Source organism: Dasypus novemcinctus, chromosome 31, assembly GCF_030445035.2.
Source record: "Dasypus novemcinctus isolate mDasNov1 chromosome 31, mDasNov1.1.hap2, whole genome shotgun sequence".
NCBI lineage: Eukaryota > Metazoa > Chordata > Mammalia > Cingulata > Dasypodidae > Dasypus > Dasypus novemcinctus.
Window position 1 is genome coordinate 20776723 of NC_080703.1, and position 18053 is coordinate 20794775.

The 18053-nt window shown below is 39.7% G+C and overlaps 1 long non-coding RNA gene across 1 annotated transcript in view; it reads left to right on the forward strand.

The window, feature by feature from the left end:
• The window catches only part of LOC139437956 (uncharacterized), a 385369-nt gene that overhangs the window by 99853 nt on the left and 267463 nt on the right, over nt 1-18053 (forward strand). The gene's annotated exons all lie outside the window — the stretch shown is intronic.

Consider the following 18053-nt stretch of genomic DNA (forward strand, 5'->3'; position numbering starts at 1 on the left):
CAAGGACTTGCATTCACCAGTGAACACACAAAGTTTTAATAATTATGGCTTACCTTCTGTAGCAGTTTGATATTGTTTATGAACTCGAAAAAATAGATATGGGATTGTATTTTAAACTGGTCTGTTCTTCTGGGTGTATTGGATTGTATTCGATTATTCAGAGCTTTCACTTTTACTTTATTAAATCAAGATTAGGGCTTTTATTTGGCCATATTGTTAGGGCATGCTGGTTTGAGTTTCCACCCCCTTGGTGGGAATAAAGCAGATGCTCAAGCACACATGGAGGAGAACAAAGAGTTTAGTTTTGGGTGCTGGAACCCTGGGGAGAGAGCTGAGCCATTTGCCTGATAACTTGTGGCTAAAGAGACCAGAGCCTTGAACAGCTGAGAAAGCCTAGAAAGAAACTAGCCTCAGGGAGAAAGATAAGCCTTACATCAGCCTACAGCTGAGATCAGAAGAAGCTGGGACCATGGAGCCTTAAGAGGAAGAGGAAGGCTGAACCCTTACAGAGATCTCCCGCCATCTTGCTTCAACACATATCCACAGACTTGGGGTGAGAAAGTACCTCTTATGGTACTTTGAGCTGGACTCTTCAGGGCCTTGTGACTGTACGCTTTTTCCCCAAATAAATATCCTTTATAAAAGCCAACAGAGTTCTGGTACTTTGCATTGGCACCCCGTGGGCTGACTAATATACCTTCTTTAGATAAGGTAATACATTCAACACACTAAATAGAGAAGATAAGCATTGTTTTGTGATCCTAAAATAGCAAAAATGGACACTGCACAAGCATATTCCTTTTCCCATTCCTTGCTTATAGTTCCCTTTTACACTGGCTTTCCTTAAAGTTTCAGTGAGCCATGTGCAAATGTATGCATATCCGTGTCTGTCTGTCTCTATCTAATCATCTCTCTCTATATATTTGAGCTAAGAGTGCATTGGAATAAATTCTTTTCCCTTGGTTTTGCATTCAAAACATTCATTGACTTTCCTGTGTTAGGATTGAGCTGTTAACATCTTATTTCTTGATCCCAAGTCTTAGAGAAACTAGGATGTGAGGACATAACAAAAAGAAAAGCAAAAAAAGTCAGTGTCTTTGGGAATAATTTAATAACCAACTGCCATCTAATAAGAATCCTTTCTCACCCCACTACATCTGATGTCTTTCTGCTTATACATGAGAGCAGCACATTTCATCCACAACTCTCCACCTCACTGTCACCACCAGAAATTGCCCAGTATTCACATTTACCTTCTCTTGTTTCTCTCTTTCCCAGTTCTTCTTTGCAAAATATTCTATTACTTTGGTGACTACTACTTCAGGCTCTTCTTTCCAAAATCCTCCTTCCCTAGCTCTCACAATTACTACGCATTAGATAACCTGAACCAGGAGTGACCAGCAAATCAGAAATTCTGGGATGAAAATGATCATTTTAGAAAAAGCATTTTAAAAAGTTCTTATATTCTAGAATTTCATCAGTGATAGCGAAGAGGTGATTTTAGTAGCAGTAGCATCAAATTGCCAAGGAAACAAAAATATCATTACTTCTACCTTCTGGTGTGTTTGGTGCAAATTCCCCGCTGTGGGAATGTAAATGTAGTGATAATTGAGGTGAGTCTGGCTATCTACCCTTAGAAGACTTCATTGATCTAGTCATGAGAGGGGAGTAAGTTTTTTCAAGTGCATATGGGTTAGAAGTCTCAAACTCAATTACCTTGGGGACTATGATCAAGGAAAATTACAAGTGTTGGAGAAGGTGTTGAGGAATAGGAACATTCATTCATGGCTGGTGGGGATGGAAAATGCTGCAGCTGCTGTGGAAGACTACCTGGTGGTTCCTCAGAAAGTTAAGTGTAGAATTACCATATGAGCTGGTCATAATCCCACTTCTAGGTATATACCCAAAGAATTGAAAGCAGGTACTCAAACAGATATTCGCACATCAATATTCATAGTTGCATTTATTCACAATTTCCAAAAGATGGAAGTAACCCAAGTGCCCATCAACAAATGAATGGCTAAACAAAATGTGATACATACTCATAATGAAATATTATTCAGCCATAAAAAGAATGGCGTTCTGACTGAAATAGAATCTATGTAAGGAAAGTACTACACCAATACAAGGTATTAATAATAGGGTGGTATATGGGCACTGTGTATTTTATGCATGATTTTTCTGTAATCCTGTAACTTCTCTAATAAAATAAAATTCCCATACTTGAATTAATTTGTTATTTTGTCTTACTGATTCAGATACATTGAACTATTCCTACATCAGTACCACAAGGTTTTAATTACTATAATTTTTAATAAGTTTTGATACTTTGATAATCTTATTTTTGTTTCATTTCTTAGCATTTAATTGCTATTCTTGGACATATCTTCTTTCTTATGATTTTTATGAACAGTTATATAGAATACAGATGAATTTGGGAGAGAATTTATATCCTTACAATATTGAGTCATTTCATTCATGAACAGAGTCTTCCTCTCTGAGTTTTGATGCATTTCCATTTATCCTTACAACAGGATCATATTAAAAAGATGGAAGTATGAACAATAATAGTTATCCAAACAAGTAACACACCAAATGCTGGACAAAGAAGATATGACTTTATAAAAATTCATTCATGAAAATATAAACATTTGGTATTACTTAGCTGAAATGAACTCACAATGTTTGAAAAAAAGAATGGCATGAGAAAACAATTTGGAAATTCATTTCAAGATTTATAAAACTGTTCAGTCCTTTCACCCAGGAATTTTACCCCTGTGAATCTAAAACAAAATTTGAACAAAAGTAAGAATGTTACTTTTACATAAGAATATCATTTATGGAGCTATCTATAATGCATGAAAATAAACCAAAACTGAATATCTCTTAAAAAGAGAAAATGATAGATTACCCGTGGAACAGGCTCTTGAATTACTGGGCTGACATTTAAATTAATACTTATGAAGATGATACAGCTTTATGAAAAATTACTTAAAATGTAATATTAAAGGGAGTAAAGCAGAATAGGAAAGAATTACAGCAACCTTAATAATCACTTGAAAACTACTCTAAAAATTGTGTCGGTACATTTTACAAGGACTTGAAAGGGACAAAAAATATTAAAAGTGATTTGTATGGATGTTGCCATTTCAAGATTTTTTTTGAGGCTTTGCCTTCTATTTTATTATTACAATAAACAAAATGCATTGTGGCAGATAACTTGTTTGGAGACCAGCTTTCATGGATGTCTGGGATGACATTCTCCCATATCCCTCCTGCTTCTATCTACTGGTCATCCTTGCTTTGAGCTCTGGGGAAAGAGAAGAGACAGCAGGAAAGGAAACCAGAAGGGACCTCCTGAATGGTTTGTTTTGGCCCGGAATCATGGATGGATGTTAGTGGCAGAAGAATGTGTCCTCCTTCCAGTGGACACATGGCTCCCTCCATGTCCAGAGAAACATTCCTTCCCTGAAGTACATAAGGTGATGCCATCCCATCTGCAGCAACTGGAGAAACAAGAGTCAACACCAGAAGAATTGTCAGAGCAAATTCAATGAATTAACAAAAAAGGCCATGGGAATGGTTTGGTTCTTTAGCACAGGGTCACCAAATATAATCTCACTTCCTCTCTTCATCCAGTTCATGGTTATCTGCCCCAGTGGGATTAATGACAAACAGCAACACATAATCCCTAAAGTTCCAGCAAATGCCACATTTACAGTCTTTAGTAGATTTAGCTTCCTAATGATTTTCCCATCAGAATACCCATGAAAACTCACATACGCACACAAATAAAACCTTGTGATGGTACTGGCAATAACGGATATTGCTCAACAGTGAGCTGCTTTCCTGTAAAAATTTCCTAAAGGAATTGAGAAATGTTGGAAGAGTGCTAATTACTAAACATCTCTAAATGAGCCATGAACCAAGGCAAGAGAAAATGAGAAACAGTTTTTATCTCACCCTGCGGTATAGCCTTCCCTCAGGAACTCAGGGTCTGGGCTGCTGAGCAGAAATCCTTCCAGAAAATTTCCCCTGCTCCCCAGGCAGCATCCTGGGGCATCCAGATCCATTTGTTTCTCCTGTCACTCCTCCCCTGGCTCAGCAACCACTCTTTAAGATACATTCCAAAGAATACAACTCTCAGGAATGTAACAAAATTGAAGTTGAAAAGAAAATGATTCTGATCAGTTCATTTTGAGATACGGAGTGTGCAGCAAGGGGTGGGGATGGTGGGGGGGGGGGCTCGAAGTCCCCTGGGAACAGTATGCTAAGGGGCTTTCACATCCCTCTATACTGCTTCTTGCGTACATATAAAAATTTTATATCAAAATAAAATATCATTTGAATAGCCAGAAGGACATGTAAGAGGAGCTTTGGTCCTATAGAGGTGCCCTTGATACAGGTCAATGAGATGTCGTGCATTTTTCAGGCCCTGTGCCCAGTGACTTGCCCTTAGCTCCTAATATGAGTTACTGATTCTGACAGCACAGGGCAGGCAGTAATAGGAGGCAAAGGAAACATACACACCAAAGTTAGAATGAGGCTTAGGGAGAGATTCTCTTACATAACAGAAGAGAGTATGTTCCCTAAGTGAGCAGAAGAAATGTGAATCTGTAAATATTATTAAAGGCAATAAAAGAAAAAAAAATTGGATCATATCCCCTCTGTTCTCAATAATATTTGAGAAAACGTGGTTTATGGAATTAGAGATTTGGAGTGGAAAGTTACAAATAAGAGTTTAAGGATCAGAATGATCTGGACTTCATGTTGGCATGGCTGGAGAACAGAATCCAATAGATCAAGCCCTCTGATACTCTGAGAGAAGTTATTTCCCACCTAGAATTCTATACTGAATCATAAAGGTGGTTTGACATTCCAGTTCTCAACAAATGACTGTCCATAGGCCATTTTTGAGGGAGCCCCTAGAACTCTGAACAAATGAGAAGCATGGAAAGCTAGTCTTCAGAACTCATTGTATGGAGGAGTCCTGCCTTTGGCCATATCTACCATCCTTGGAATTTCTGTCCATTGCATTTGTCTCCCACACGACATGTCACCACCCTTTTCCTTGCACCACTTCTGGCACAATTGCTTTCTGAGAGTTTCAGTCTTTAAAAATAGAAGAGGAAGAAAACCTGTTAGCCTCTTCAAAATTCAGTACCCCTTTGGCTCAGGAGTTCTTTGCTAGAAAAGTGCTCTGTAGATTTCTCCCACCATTATATAGCTCTAGATGTGTGAGGGTAGACATTGCGATATTGCTTGAACTCGGGAAAACCTGCAAGCAGTCTAAGTGCCCATCACTGTGTGTCTGACTGAATAATTTCACATAATGGAATTCTGTGTAACTGAAGAAATGAGCTTAGTTTATATGGACTGATTTAACAAAATGCCCACTGTCCATCAATAAGTGGGAAACAAGAGTTGCAGAACAAGAACCAGAATACCACGGGAATCTTCTACGGGCCTCACCCTTCTTCATTCTGCTCGAAGACCCTGGAGGCTAACTTACGCAAACTACACCCCTCCCCTCCGGTTCAGGTTGGAGCTGAGGAGATTGGAGCGAGAGAGAAGTGAGGGCAGGTTTTAATTCCCTGGCTCCCTCCCTCTCAGCTGGAAGGTCATTTGACTTGGGTTCCTATTGGGCCACCCTCTCCACATACCCCTTCTGTTTCTCCCCACATTCCTGCTGCCATAACTTTATAAATAATTTGCTTACTAAACTCTCTTTATTTTATTTCATGTTGTGACCCTGACTGATCCATATAATATTATCCCACTTTCAATATGAGAAGTTGCCTGGAAAGATGAAACCAAACTGTAAATAGAAGTGAACTCTAGGTATGGATTCAGCGGAAGAAAAAGAAGAGACTATAACTCCCACATTATCTACTTCTGTATTATTTGAGTGTTTATCATGAATATATTATTAAAACAAATGATACATTTATTTTATTTATATTTGTTACATATACTAGCTTAAAAACAAAAGACCAAACAAAATCTTTAAGTTCTTGATTAAAAGACCTAGAATTTCTGAGCCAGAATCCAGTAACTAAGAAGAACAAATGGTCCATCTTAGCATATTTCCTGTCAGCAGGTTTATATTGAGTAGTGGGCATCTGACTTCATTAAATTGTTTTGCAAATCATTTATTGATATCTCAGGACATAATGGGGCAACTGTAATTATAGAAATTTATTCAAAATTTTCTAATGAGGCTTAATGAATGGGACTATTGTATCTCATGATTTAAAGTTTCACTTCTATGACATTATCAGCTTGCTTAAAATTTCAATAAACAATACTTTCATTTTACTTTCTGGACTTTTTAAAAACGCATATTCCATCACTGCATGTTATCTGAGACTCAAAAGTTATTTTTATACTGTGCTTGTACTTAATTGATGGGTTTCAGTTCTCCATGTGGAAATTTTGCTTTGTGTCAGGAATAGGAGGTTTTGCTACTTCAAAATATAGAACTTTCTTTGGGAGTTGGGATCATTATAGTAAAGCTAAGTGGGACACAAAGTCAAGTTATTCAGAAAAACTGGCACATGTAAGAATACTCTTTTTGACTCTTAGCATTTTATCTCATCAAATAAATATATGTGGCCAAATAGCCCTCTTAAATAGTAAGTTTTCTGTCAGGGACAAATTTAACTGATAAAAAAAGCTATATAACAAATTTTGAGATAGTTTATTCTGAACTTTGTCCAATATCCACATTGCTGAGACAACCATATATAAGGTCTCTGCCAGTAGAACATGATGAGGTGGCATAAGATCCCACAGGGACATTAATTTAGGTCCCAGGAAGAAATATTCAGATGCACAAGAATGCAAAACATTTTAAGAACATGTCCAATTTATTCTTTGTAATTTAACGAGCATTGTGCAATTTTCTGCTTGTGGAATACCAAAGCAGAGACAAGGCCCTGAACTTGAGAAACTCAAAATCTAGAAGCAGAGCTGCTAAACCACAAGAGTGCAGAGATCTTTCTGAAGGGAAACAATGTGTTCCAGATCCCTCCAGTTGATTTTAAATGATTTTTGTTACAGTGTTATCCACGAAAGTATAAACACTACACTTTTTATATGTTCTTTACATGTATGGCTTTTGGTCATCTAAAACCCAAAATATATTTGAAAATCAAACAAAAAGGAAACTACAAATTAAAAACAAACCCTCTAACAATATTAACTTAAGATGCTAGAAAACATGGTTTTGCAGAAACCAAACCATCACGTGCAGAAGGCATTTGGGCCACACTGCTATGGTAGGATTTTTTTTTTTCCTTACAGAAAATTCTTCTTACAAGAATCCTTAGACAGGATTCTTGCATTCCTGTGGGCTGAGTGATGCCCCAGTTCTCATGGAACTTCTCCACCCTAACGGCTGTGCAACTTTCATCCCACAGTTTGCCATGTCACCATCTGCATTCATTTGGCTCAAAAGCATCTTCTGAAAATGCCTCTCCTCTTTCCTTGGTGTATCACTATTAAGATAAGCCCGTGCCTCAACTTAGACACAGAAATTATGTGGGAATATTTAGACCAGAGGTGGCTGGGCTATCCAGGTGATCCAGATAGAAACTATTTAATATATACAAATGTGTATAAAACCCAGCTTAACATATCATAGAGGTATATAAGGGCTGAGTATATAACCACAGGCCCCTACAGAAGTCAACAGACCCCTCTCTAAGACACACTCATCTTTAGAAAATAAATTAAACAAAATATAAGACTATAACCTTTCATTAAGTTATGTACTATGAAAAATATAGGATTGGTTATTGTGATTGGGAAGGTAAGAATATTCTGGGTGAAATGTTGGAAATGTTTTAAGAAGAATTTATTCCAATCAATTTAATTAAAATCACTTAAAAATTTTTTTTGCCAGGTGGTTTTAAGGAAGGGAAGTGTTCATTGGGGAAGATTTTGCCAGAACTAATACAGTTTCCCCCATGAATTGTGTGTGTTCCCAAATACTGCTCAGCTCATGCCACTTTTTTCGTAAATGGAAGCTCTGTGTGTTCCTCTGGATTGAATTCCAGTTTGTAAGGCTCTGGTCACATTTTCTAATTCCTCATAGAATTTCAGTTGCTATTGCCATTAGGCCACAGCAGGTCTCTGAGCCCACAGATTAAAATTCACTAATGTTCTGGAACACAAATGTTTAGTTTCTTGCTCCTTAATTGTCAATTTCAACTACTTTGTTGTCAGTTACCTGGAGCCCCACATTTCATTTCCAGAATGGCCTTCTGGGTCACCTGTTCCAAATATTGGGACATCCTTGAGCAAGAAACCCTATCACATAAAGAACAAGCGAATATAATCTGACAAATGACTTAGGCAGCCTAGCATAAAAAACCTGCTGTGCCTAATTGTGCTTTCTTGAAATAATTATGACAACTGGCTGATACAAATCTCAATATAGTAAAGAAATGAACATGGACCTGATCCCATATATATGATTATATACTAGTATCTGGATATGTATATATTAATTTGCATGTACATATTTAGATGCATATATCTCTATATTTATAAAATGCTGATGCCAGCATCAGTTTAACTTACAACAAGATGGGAGAATTAACCCTTGATGGGATTTATGCTGATTGGTGATTTGGATTCTGCACATCCACTTCTATCTCATTCACTCTTGCATGCAAAATAGGGCAGGATAGAGATGAGAAATGACATTTAACTGCAACGAAAGAAGACAGGGTAAATTATAAAAACAGTCAGTGAAAGACTGAAGCAAAATGGAAAATAATACAGCCCACCAAATTCTACCCCCCCTCAGATGGCTCCCTTGTCTGTTTGCTTCTTCTTTGCATTCATTGTCTGCTCATTGTTTGCTTGTTGTCTTGCTCGTTATCTGCTTGTTTTTTTTTTTCCTTGTTGCCTGCTCATTGTTTTGCTTATTGTCTGTTCTTTGTTTTTGTTTGACGTCTGCTCATTTTTTGTTTGTCTTCTTTTTAGGAGGCACTGGGAACAGAACTCAGCACCTCCAATGTGGGAGGTGGGCTCAACTGCTTAAGCCACATCTGCTCCCTACCACCAAATTTTTAAAAGTGATCAGTTAACTTACATTAATACTAGCACAGAAAAATAATTCAAATTCCCATGCACATAATTGCTGTGTATGGTAAGTGTCTGAGAGTAACTCTGCCTTCACATCTGACCCCTTCTTACCTCTCTAATCTCATGTCTCACTACTTACTCTTTTGCTCTCAGGGGTCCAGCTACAGAGAGCCCCCTGCAGTTACCCAAATGCACATTCTCTCTTTCACCCATGGGCCTTTATATGGTTTCTTCTGTGTGAAGTGCTCTCCAGTTCTCACTCCACATGGCTAAATCCTAGCAATTAAAAGCAACTTCTCTGCTGGGGCTTTTACCCTCCAGCCTGCTCTTTGTACCCAACCGCAACACACCTGAAATTAGGTTCTGCTCCCATGTTGTCCCGTGATACTCTCCACTCACCCTTGTCGTAGCACCTAATCATTATCTCATACATGTCTATTCCCCTATTTGTATCCCATTGTCATCTGTTAAACTCTTATGAGCAGGCGAGTGATCACTGATTATCTCCTCAATTATCAGCCTGAGCTTGGCACTCTCTAAGTGCCAAGGCCCATTTGCTTGGATGAAGAGTGAGTCAATGAATGGATGCCAACATTCCATATCCCTGATCACTCCATTTTTGACCTTGGAGTGACTGGTATGCCTTGCACTTGAATTTTAGTAGTTCTTATTGATTACCCTGATATTTACCTTTGTTTATGTTTAGAGCATAAGTTTTGATTCTGGTATCTTCTGGTTGGATGTCATATTTCTCTCTCAATGCTGACTGTCCAGGCCAGATCTGCATCTCTGTGTGGCTCCTATGCTCCAGTCCCTCGGCCAAGTCAGGTCAACAGGAATACTTTTTACGAGAACTTCAAACCAACAGGTCACTGACTGTGGACACATGGAATATTCCCAGAGCCTCTGGACTACTCTAGCCCTGACAAATTGTTGTTTCTTGAAGTACAGTGTAGAACTACTACAGTAAAACCAATATCTGGAATTGAGGTGATGTGCTCAAAACAGATGCATTTTAATGGAATAGAATTTTCTATTTAAAAAGAAAGAAAAAAACTAGTAAAGGAAAAAGCTGCAATGAAGGGTCTAAGCAATTAGTGAATAACAGAAAAATAAAAATTATGCAAACATACAAATAAATTACATACATGTTTTCTTTTTACAAAAATAATATTATACTATTAATAATAATTGCTTTTATTTTTTTTAACCTATCCCTGGGATCAGTATATCTGCATGGTCTTGTTTATTTTAAGGGCTACAAAAATTCCATTGAATGGCCATAATGTATTTTTAGAACCATTTCATTATTAGGGAACATTTGAGTTGCTTTTAAGTTATGTTTGTTTGTTTTGTTTTTTCCCTGATATATAACACTGCTTTATTTAATTTATTTTTTAGTTAAATTGTCTTTTTTAAAAAAGGTACATAGATCACAAAAAATGTTGGATTCAAAAATATAAGAGGTTCACCCATACCCCACTCCCCACCCCCCAATTCCTCCATCAACAACCTCTTTTATCATTGTGGCACATTCATTTCGTTTGGTGAATACATTTTGAAGCACTGCTCCACCACATGGATTATAGTTTACATTGTAGTTTACACTCTCCCCCAGTCCATTCAGTGGGTTATGGCAGGATTTTTAATGTCCAGCATCTGTCCCTACAATATCATTTAGGACAACTCCAAGTCCCCAAAATGCCCCCACCTCTCATGTCTTCTTCCCTCTCCCTGCCCTCAGCAATTACCATGGCCACTTTCTCCAGATCAGTTCTACAGTTTCTTCCATTACTGGTCACAATAGTTCTATAGTAGAATACCAATAAGTTCACTCTAATCCATATTTTATTCCTCCATTCTGTGGACCTTGGGTTGTTGAGAGCCTTCATGTTGCTCAAATGTGGCCACTCTCTAAGCCAAACTCAGCATGTAAATGCATTACCTTCCCCCTACTGTGGGACATGACTCTCAGGGATAAGCCTCCCTGGCACCAAGGGATTACTACCAATCACTAATTGGTGATGCAACTAGAAAAAGGCCCTGAATGAAAGGGGGAAATGGTAAAGATGAATGAGTTTATGTGGCTAAGAGACCTCAAAAAAGAGTCAGGAGGTCATCAGAGGGGTCGCACTTACACATGCCTCAGCAGGATCCCAGAGACAGCCAAAGTAGATACAACCCCAGATACTGGTGCTCCTGAGGGCTACAAAGACACACAGGTTCTGCGATGATGGCAGTTGGCTCTGGAATTCAGTGCCTTGTCAGTGGGCCCTACTTTGGAATTTGTGTTCCTGAGTGTGATGGAGTTGGACTCAGATGTGAACTTTCTACACATGTCTTCAGTCTCTGGATTGGCCATGTGCCAGGTGGGCCCTGAGCCTAGCAGAGTTGCAGCTCCTACTCTCTGGTTTGTTGAACTTGCACACAGGTCAGCTAACAGGGAGGTGAAGATGGTCAACCACCAAACCAGGGAACCGAGAGTGCCTACATCTCCAAGCAGGAGACTCCCACCTATCAACCACATGGGATCTAAGCCCCCTTTCAATATGTTTGTTTTTTTTAGAGGGAATGAAGATCCTTGTATCAATTTCAATGTATTATCTTTATTCTTTCAATAGCATGGATACCTAAAAGTGGAATAGCTGAATAACACAGAATGAACATTTACATTTAATATACAGTCCAAAAACATTGCATCATATTATACTTCCACAGTGTATGAGAACTCATGACTCCTATATTACCATCAGTACTGGTTGTTACCAATCAGTTAGAGAGTTACCGATTTGATGTGTAAAATGTGATCTTCTTATACAAATTTTCATTGTAAATGTGGTTGAGGTTAAGCATCTTTCCATATAAAGGTGGGCCATTTGAATTTATTTTTTAGTGGATTTCCAGTCATGATTGCCATTGGTTTCCTATTAGGTTGTCTTGTTCTTTCTGATTTTTTGGAGTTCTTAGTATATTAATTCTATGTGTAGGTCTGTGTTTACAACATTTTTTTTCCATTTTCACTATCTACCATGTAGAGTAATCTGCCGCTTCTTCTCTCCTGACCTTTCTAAGTTTTGCCTTTTTGCCTTGGAAGTCTCCTACTATTCTCTCATTTCAAAACTAAAACTAAAACCTAAAAAATAAACAAACGATGGAGAGAAGAAAAAACAAACAAAAAAACCCCTGAGATACTTCTAAATATTTTTCTAATCATTTTATTGTTTTATTTTCAAATGTTTGTATGTCCTTGGCTCTGTGGGTTCCTGGGTTTTTTCTTCTTATGCCGTGAGTTATGGATGTAAACTGAAGTATTCCCACTGGATAGGCATGGTCCAAACACACTTTATTGATTTCATTTTCCCCCTACTGGTTTTGAACGCCATCTTCTCACACATCACTGTTATTTTAAACAGTACATATCTGTTGGGAGCACCATGATATAATAATATCAACCCTTTTGATATGCCTTACATTAATTCATTATTTTATTCAATAAAAACAACATGCCCTGCACTGTGTTAGGTGATGGGGCTTCAACAGTGATTGAGACCAAATCTCTTCCCACATGGAACCAACAGTCTAGAGAGAAAGAGACCAGCATGTGGCAGATTATCCCACTGCCGTTAGTATCTACTCTACTTACCTGCTCCTGACACTAGCTATGGATCTAGGTTATTGTGTCAGACAGGCTTGAGTCTGAGTCTTGACTCAGCTAATTCCTAGCAAGGTGACTTTGGGCCAGTCATTTGACTTCTTTAGTCTCATTCTCCTGTCTGATGATATACCTACTTTATAGGGCCAATGTGCGGATTCAACCCTTAGCACCATGCCTGGCATTCAAGAAGTAGGTACTAGCATTTAGAAATAGAAGGAAAGAGTGGTTTTCTTTAAAATTTTTGCTAAAAAATTGGATTCAGCTTTTAGTATGGTGACCTCTTCTGGTTCCTAGCAAATTGATAAATCAACATACACGGGGAAGCTCTTTGAGGAATAACATGAAATAGTAATTGATTAAACTTAACATAACCCAATGCATACATTTATTCAAAAGCAGACACCCCTGTATACTCTCTATACTGATTATAGTAGCAAGTACCAATGTTAAAAGAAACATTCTAACAGGAAAATAATTAAGATTTGAAAAAGAAATATTACTGTCTTCTGCAGATTTGAAAAATAAAACAAAAAGCAACCCTATTTTATTTTAGCAGTGGCCCTCAGAAAATACTTAGTTTCCATTGGAGGGTAATTTGTAAGCCTCTGATCTAAAGTCAGTCTTGGCTGTGGCCTGAAAAATAAACAACTTAGGCCCTTCCACCCCCCACCCCCCTTTTATGTCTTTCTGTAATGGAAACTAAGGATTACATTATTGGCACAGATAAATCTTCCTTTACCTATATATAAGGCCCTGAAATGTTGCTGTGAATCAATGGTATACCTATCAGTTTCTATTTCAATTGCATGGGGAAGCAAGTGTTTCAAGAAAATAAAAACGCCTGGTTGCAGCTTAGATAACTCAAAGACCACTTTTGTTTTCAGGGATAATACCTTTTGCCACTCCCTTCCTCTTGATTTATGATTTGCCAGTTGTGGATTACTTAAATGTGCGCTCCTAAGTCATCCAGCTGGAATCTGCCCCAGCAGAAGGGCAAAGCAGTTTTTCAAGAAGCAGCTTGACCCAAACTTGTGAGCAGGCTGCTAGCAGAGAGTTATTGTTCTAGGTGCGTGTGCCTGGTGAAACTATTGCGTATGATGTTGTGGTTTCCGCACCACCCCTTTCCAACACACACGCGCACACACACACACACACACACACCATTTCCCAGAAAGTGATCATTTTCTTTAAGGGGAAAGCGTTGAAACTGAATGAATTCTTCTGCTTTCAGGAAAGAAACACTCTCTTAGGACTCAAAAATATCTTGCCTACCTTCCATCATTTCCAGATGCAAGATCTCTGTCCCAATTTGGGAAGGTATCCCACTAGCGCCCCCCACCCCCCCCCCCCACCCCCAGCCTGCCCTCAGTCTGCTCTGCAAGCTGGAAGGCATCCTGTAATAGTTTAGGCATCCCATAATAGTTATCCTGTAATAGTTAAGGCAGCCTGGAATGGTTAAGACATCCTGTTACAGTTAAGACAATCTGTTATAGTTAAGGCAGCCTGGAATAGTTATCCTGTAATAGTTAAGGCATCCTGGACTAGTTAAGGCATCCTGTAACAGTTAAGGCAGCCTGGAATAGTTAAGGCATCCTGTTATAGTTAATGTAGCCTAGAGTAGTTAAGGCAGCTGGTTGGAGGTAAGACAGCCTGGAACAGTTAAGGCTGCCTACAGTAGTTAAGGCAGCCTGGAGTAGTTAAGGCAGCCTGGAGTAGTTAAGGCAGCCTGGAGTAGTTAAGGCAGCCTGGAGTAGTTAACTTGGGTGCCATGGCTCTAACGCAGTCACTGGGGAAAGCCAGAACCTTCGGCACCAACCAAGCAGCCCTTTGCAGAGCTGTGCCCTTCCCCAGAGGACAGTGCAGGGCCAGCCTCTGGTGATATCTGAGCTGTGTTTTTCTTTGAGGGCTCCTGTCTGAGGGAACAGCTGCTCCCACAAATCAAAGGTGAGTAGTTATGGAACAAAGACTATAACAACAATCAAAGCCTGTGAGTTATTTAACTCAGGAGGCCGCCTGTGGTTCTTTGAGTTGGAATAAATACCTAAATCTCTTAGCAAGTGTCCCTGTGCTCAGCTGCCATTGGTCATGCCTAGCACATTAGCCTTGAAATTATAAACAGGAGATTTCCATATATTGCTGGGGAAGTGAGAGCCCTGGGCATCCCACTTGATGAATTCCTATCTTTTTTCTTTCTTTATGACGAAGCATTACCGGATTTGAGGCTTTTGTTCCTCTGCAATTAACTGCAAACCTCCAGTTGTTCACTGATCTCATGGCATGAAAAGATGTCTTTCCCCTCTGCCTCCCCTTCTTCCCCACCAAGGCTGTGAGCTGCTTGAAGAAAGGGGTCAGGCCTGCCTCCTTCAGCTCTCCTAATTCCCAGACCCTAGGGATTGGCTCTGGACAGAGAAGATGCCCATCCTGTATGGTTGGCTGAATAAAGGAAGGAGGGAGGGAGGGAGGGAGAGAGGGAGGAAGAAAGGAAGGAAGGAAGGAGAAGGAGGGAAGAGGAGAGGAGGGAGGGAGGAAGGAAGATCAAATTTACTATATCCAAAGCTCTGAAAAACACAAAATCGAAATAAAAATAGTTTTATATATCATTTATTGAAAGCCTACTATATTTCTGGTTCATATGCTTAAGGATGTACATGCAATTTATGCATTTACTCTTACAACACCCTTTTGAAGAAGGTTCTATTATTCTCATTTTCCAGCCGAGGACGCCAAGGCCCTGTGTTAGTACATTGAAGAGCTGGGTGGGGGCAGCGGAGCTCTTAGATGCTATGTTGTTCAGAATTTCAGTCTCAATTCTTTTGTCTGGTTTTCAATATGTCCATTTTAAGACATAATCAAACAATTTAATACAGGATAATTTTGGAGATCTGTTGACTCTTTGATGAGGAAAAAGTGAAAATTTGGTCCTGAAGGACGAGTTGTGGGGAATTTGTTGATAGCTTCTGGGAGAAAGAGTAGGCAGATTTTGTGGGTAGGTGAAGGAAAAGAAAAAGAAAAGATGGCGAAAATAAGAGAAACATAATTTAACTCATTCCCTCTATTTCCACAGATGCTTGTTATACCCAGGGAATGTTAGAAGGGGTGGGCATGAAGGGATGTATAGCTCTAAGAACACAGAGTCGGGAACCAAAGAGTCACACTGGGAAAGAAATCCAGTCCCAAGTGGAGAGGCTGAATCGAAAGCTGGCAATGGCCGACTGTAAGATCAAGTGAAGGTTTTACTTGCCAGGGTCTGCTAATAATGGGAGGGAGGAGTGGTGGGGGGGATGCCAGGGCTTTGAATTCCAATCAAAGTGTTGTGCCTTTGCCTTGTGAGGTGGAGGGAGGGGCTACTGACCACCAACATGGGGGGGACTGGTACTTTCAATTCTAGGTGTTTATATGGCCAGCCAGTGAGGTCAAGAACTGCAAGGTTGAGGCTCTGAGCCTGACCCTGCAAGGCCACAGGGAGCCCTTAATTCTGATGCAGGGCACTAATGCCATTGCTGAGATGTGGGATCAAGCCCCAAGGTAAAAAAGGCTATTTCAAACCCTTGTCTGGGCAAGCAGAGAATCCAGAGCTCTGATTTAGGCTAAAGTCCAGATATTTAAAGGGGTACTTGGAAATAGAGAATTTGAAGCAAAAGGGGGTTGGTAACACAAGAAACATCCCAAATAAAGGTGTTACAACTAAGGGAGGGGGATGGTGTGAGAGGTCTCACTCCAATTCGCAACCAAACCTAACAGATAGAGAAAGAGGTTTGGTGACTCAACCAGGTCATGGTGCCTGAGGCCAGGAATAATTTTAAAAGGCACCTGAGATCTTTAGTCCAGGAATCGTGAGGAAGCTGTTAGGGACTGATTTGAGTCCCATTAACCATTATTTGGTCATAATAATATTTTAGGGATCAGAATGTGTTAGCGGAATTCTCAGTTTTCACATGAAATCACGATATTGTTCATTAAATGTGCATGCATGTGTGTCTTAGGTTGGGTGCTCTAGAGGAAGAGACAAGGATGGAGATTCTTCTGCAAATGTTTTACTGGGTGATTGCTTTAAGGAGAAAGCTGGAATGAAGTGAGGCAAGCTGGATTGATCAGCAAGGATGTGGCCTCAGGCATAGAGACCAGCCTCAGTCTGATCCCATGGGGAGCTCAGGAGCACAAACTGCTCCCAAGAGTAGGTTCATTTGTGAGATAAGTTGTCCTGACTTTTTCTTCCATGTCGGTCAGTCATTGGCCTCTGGCTGCCTGGGGTAAGAGGATAAAGGTGAGTGTGCAACCCTCTGGATGGGCAGTTCTGTCCAGCCACACAAGGGAATTCTCCTGAGAAGGGAGCAGCTATGAACCGAAGGCAGCCAACACTCACAGAGCTGCAGGTGGTCCTCAGGCCAGAGAAGGGATCTGGGCAAGGCACCAACTACATCCACTACAGTACATGTGCAAGCACATGTCTTGGTGTGGAGAGGGTACTGCCTTTGAGGTACAGAACATTGAAAAGTTTTTCATGGAGCTATGTAGCAGTTTGATATTTATGAATTCCAAAAGTGATATTATGTTTGGGTGTGATACCCTTTGATTGTATTAAATTCAGCTAAGATGTCTTTGATTAAATTATATTAAGATGAGGGCTTTGATTCAACCACGTCAGTAAGGTGTAACCCTGGGTTGAGTCACCACTCCCTTGGTGGGCTGATAGAAACAGAAACACATAGAAGATATGGAGGAGGAGAGAACCCAGTCACTTCATTCCTGCCATGTGACAGAGAGGAGAAGACTCAAACAGCTAAAGCCCCCGGAAGAAAGATGAACCTCTGCCATCCTCCAGCTGAGATCAAAAGAAGCTGGGCCCAAAGAGCCTTAAGAGGAAAGAAGGAAGGAGAGACCAGGCAAAGTCTGGCAACAGACTTTGGTGAGGAAGTAATATTGAGTTGGACTCTTTAAAGCCTTGTAACTGTAAGTTTTTACTTCAAATAAATACCCTTTCTAAAAACCAGCACATTTCTGGTAATTTGCATCAGCATCCCTTTGGCTGACTAATACAACCTATATCAATGAAATGTTTTCTTGAAAACGAATCAACTGATGTTGTGTTATCAGAGCATGACTTTGAGGGGTATATATCCACCCCCCCCATTGCGTGCTCTCCAAAGTAGAACCTCTGCCTTATTCTCAGTAAGCTTTGCAATAAATACCCCCAGTATTCGAGGCATGCAGACTCCTCCCAGGGGCTTGGCTCACACCTTCTTTATCTCTTATTATGAGTGCTTTTGTTCACTTTTTTGTCTACAAGGCTGAGCTTCCACCA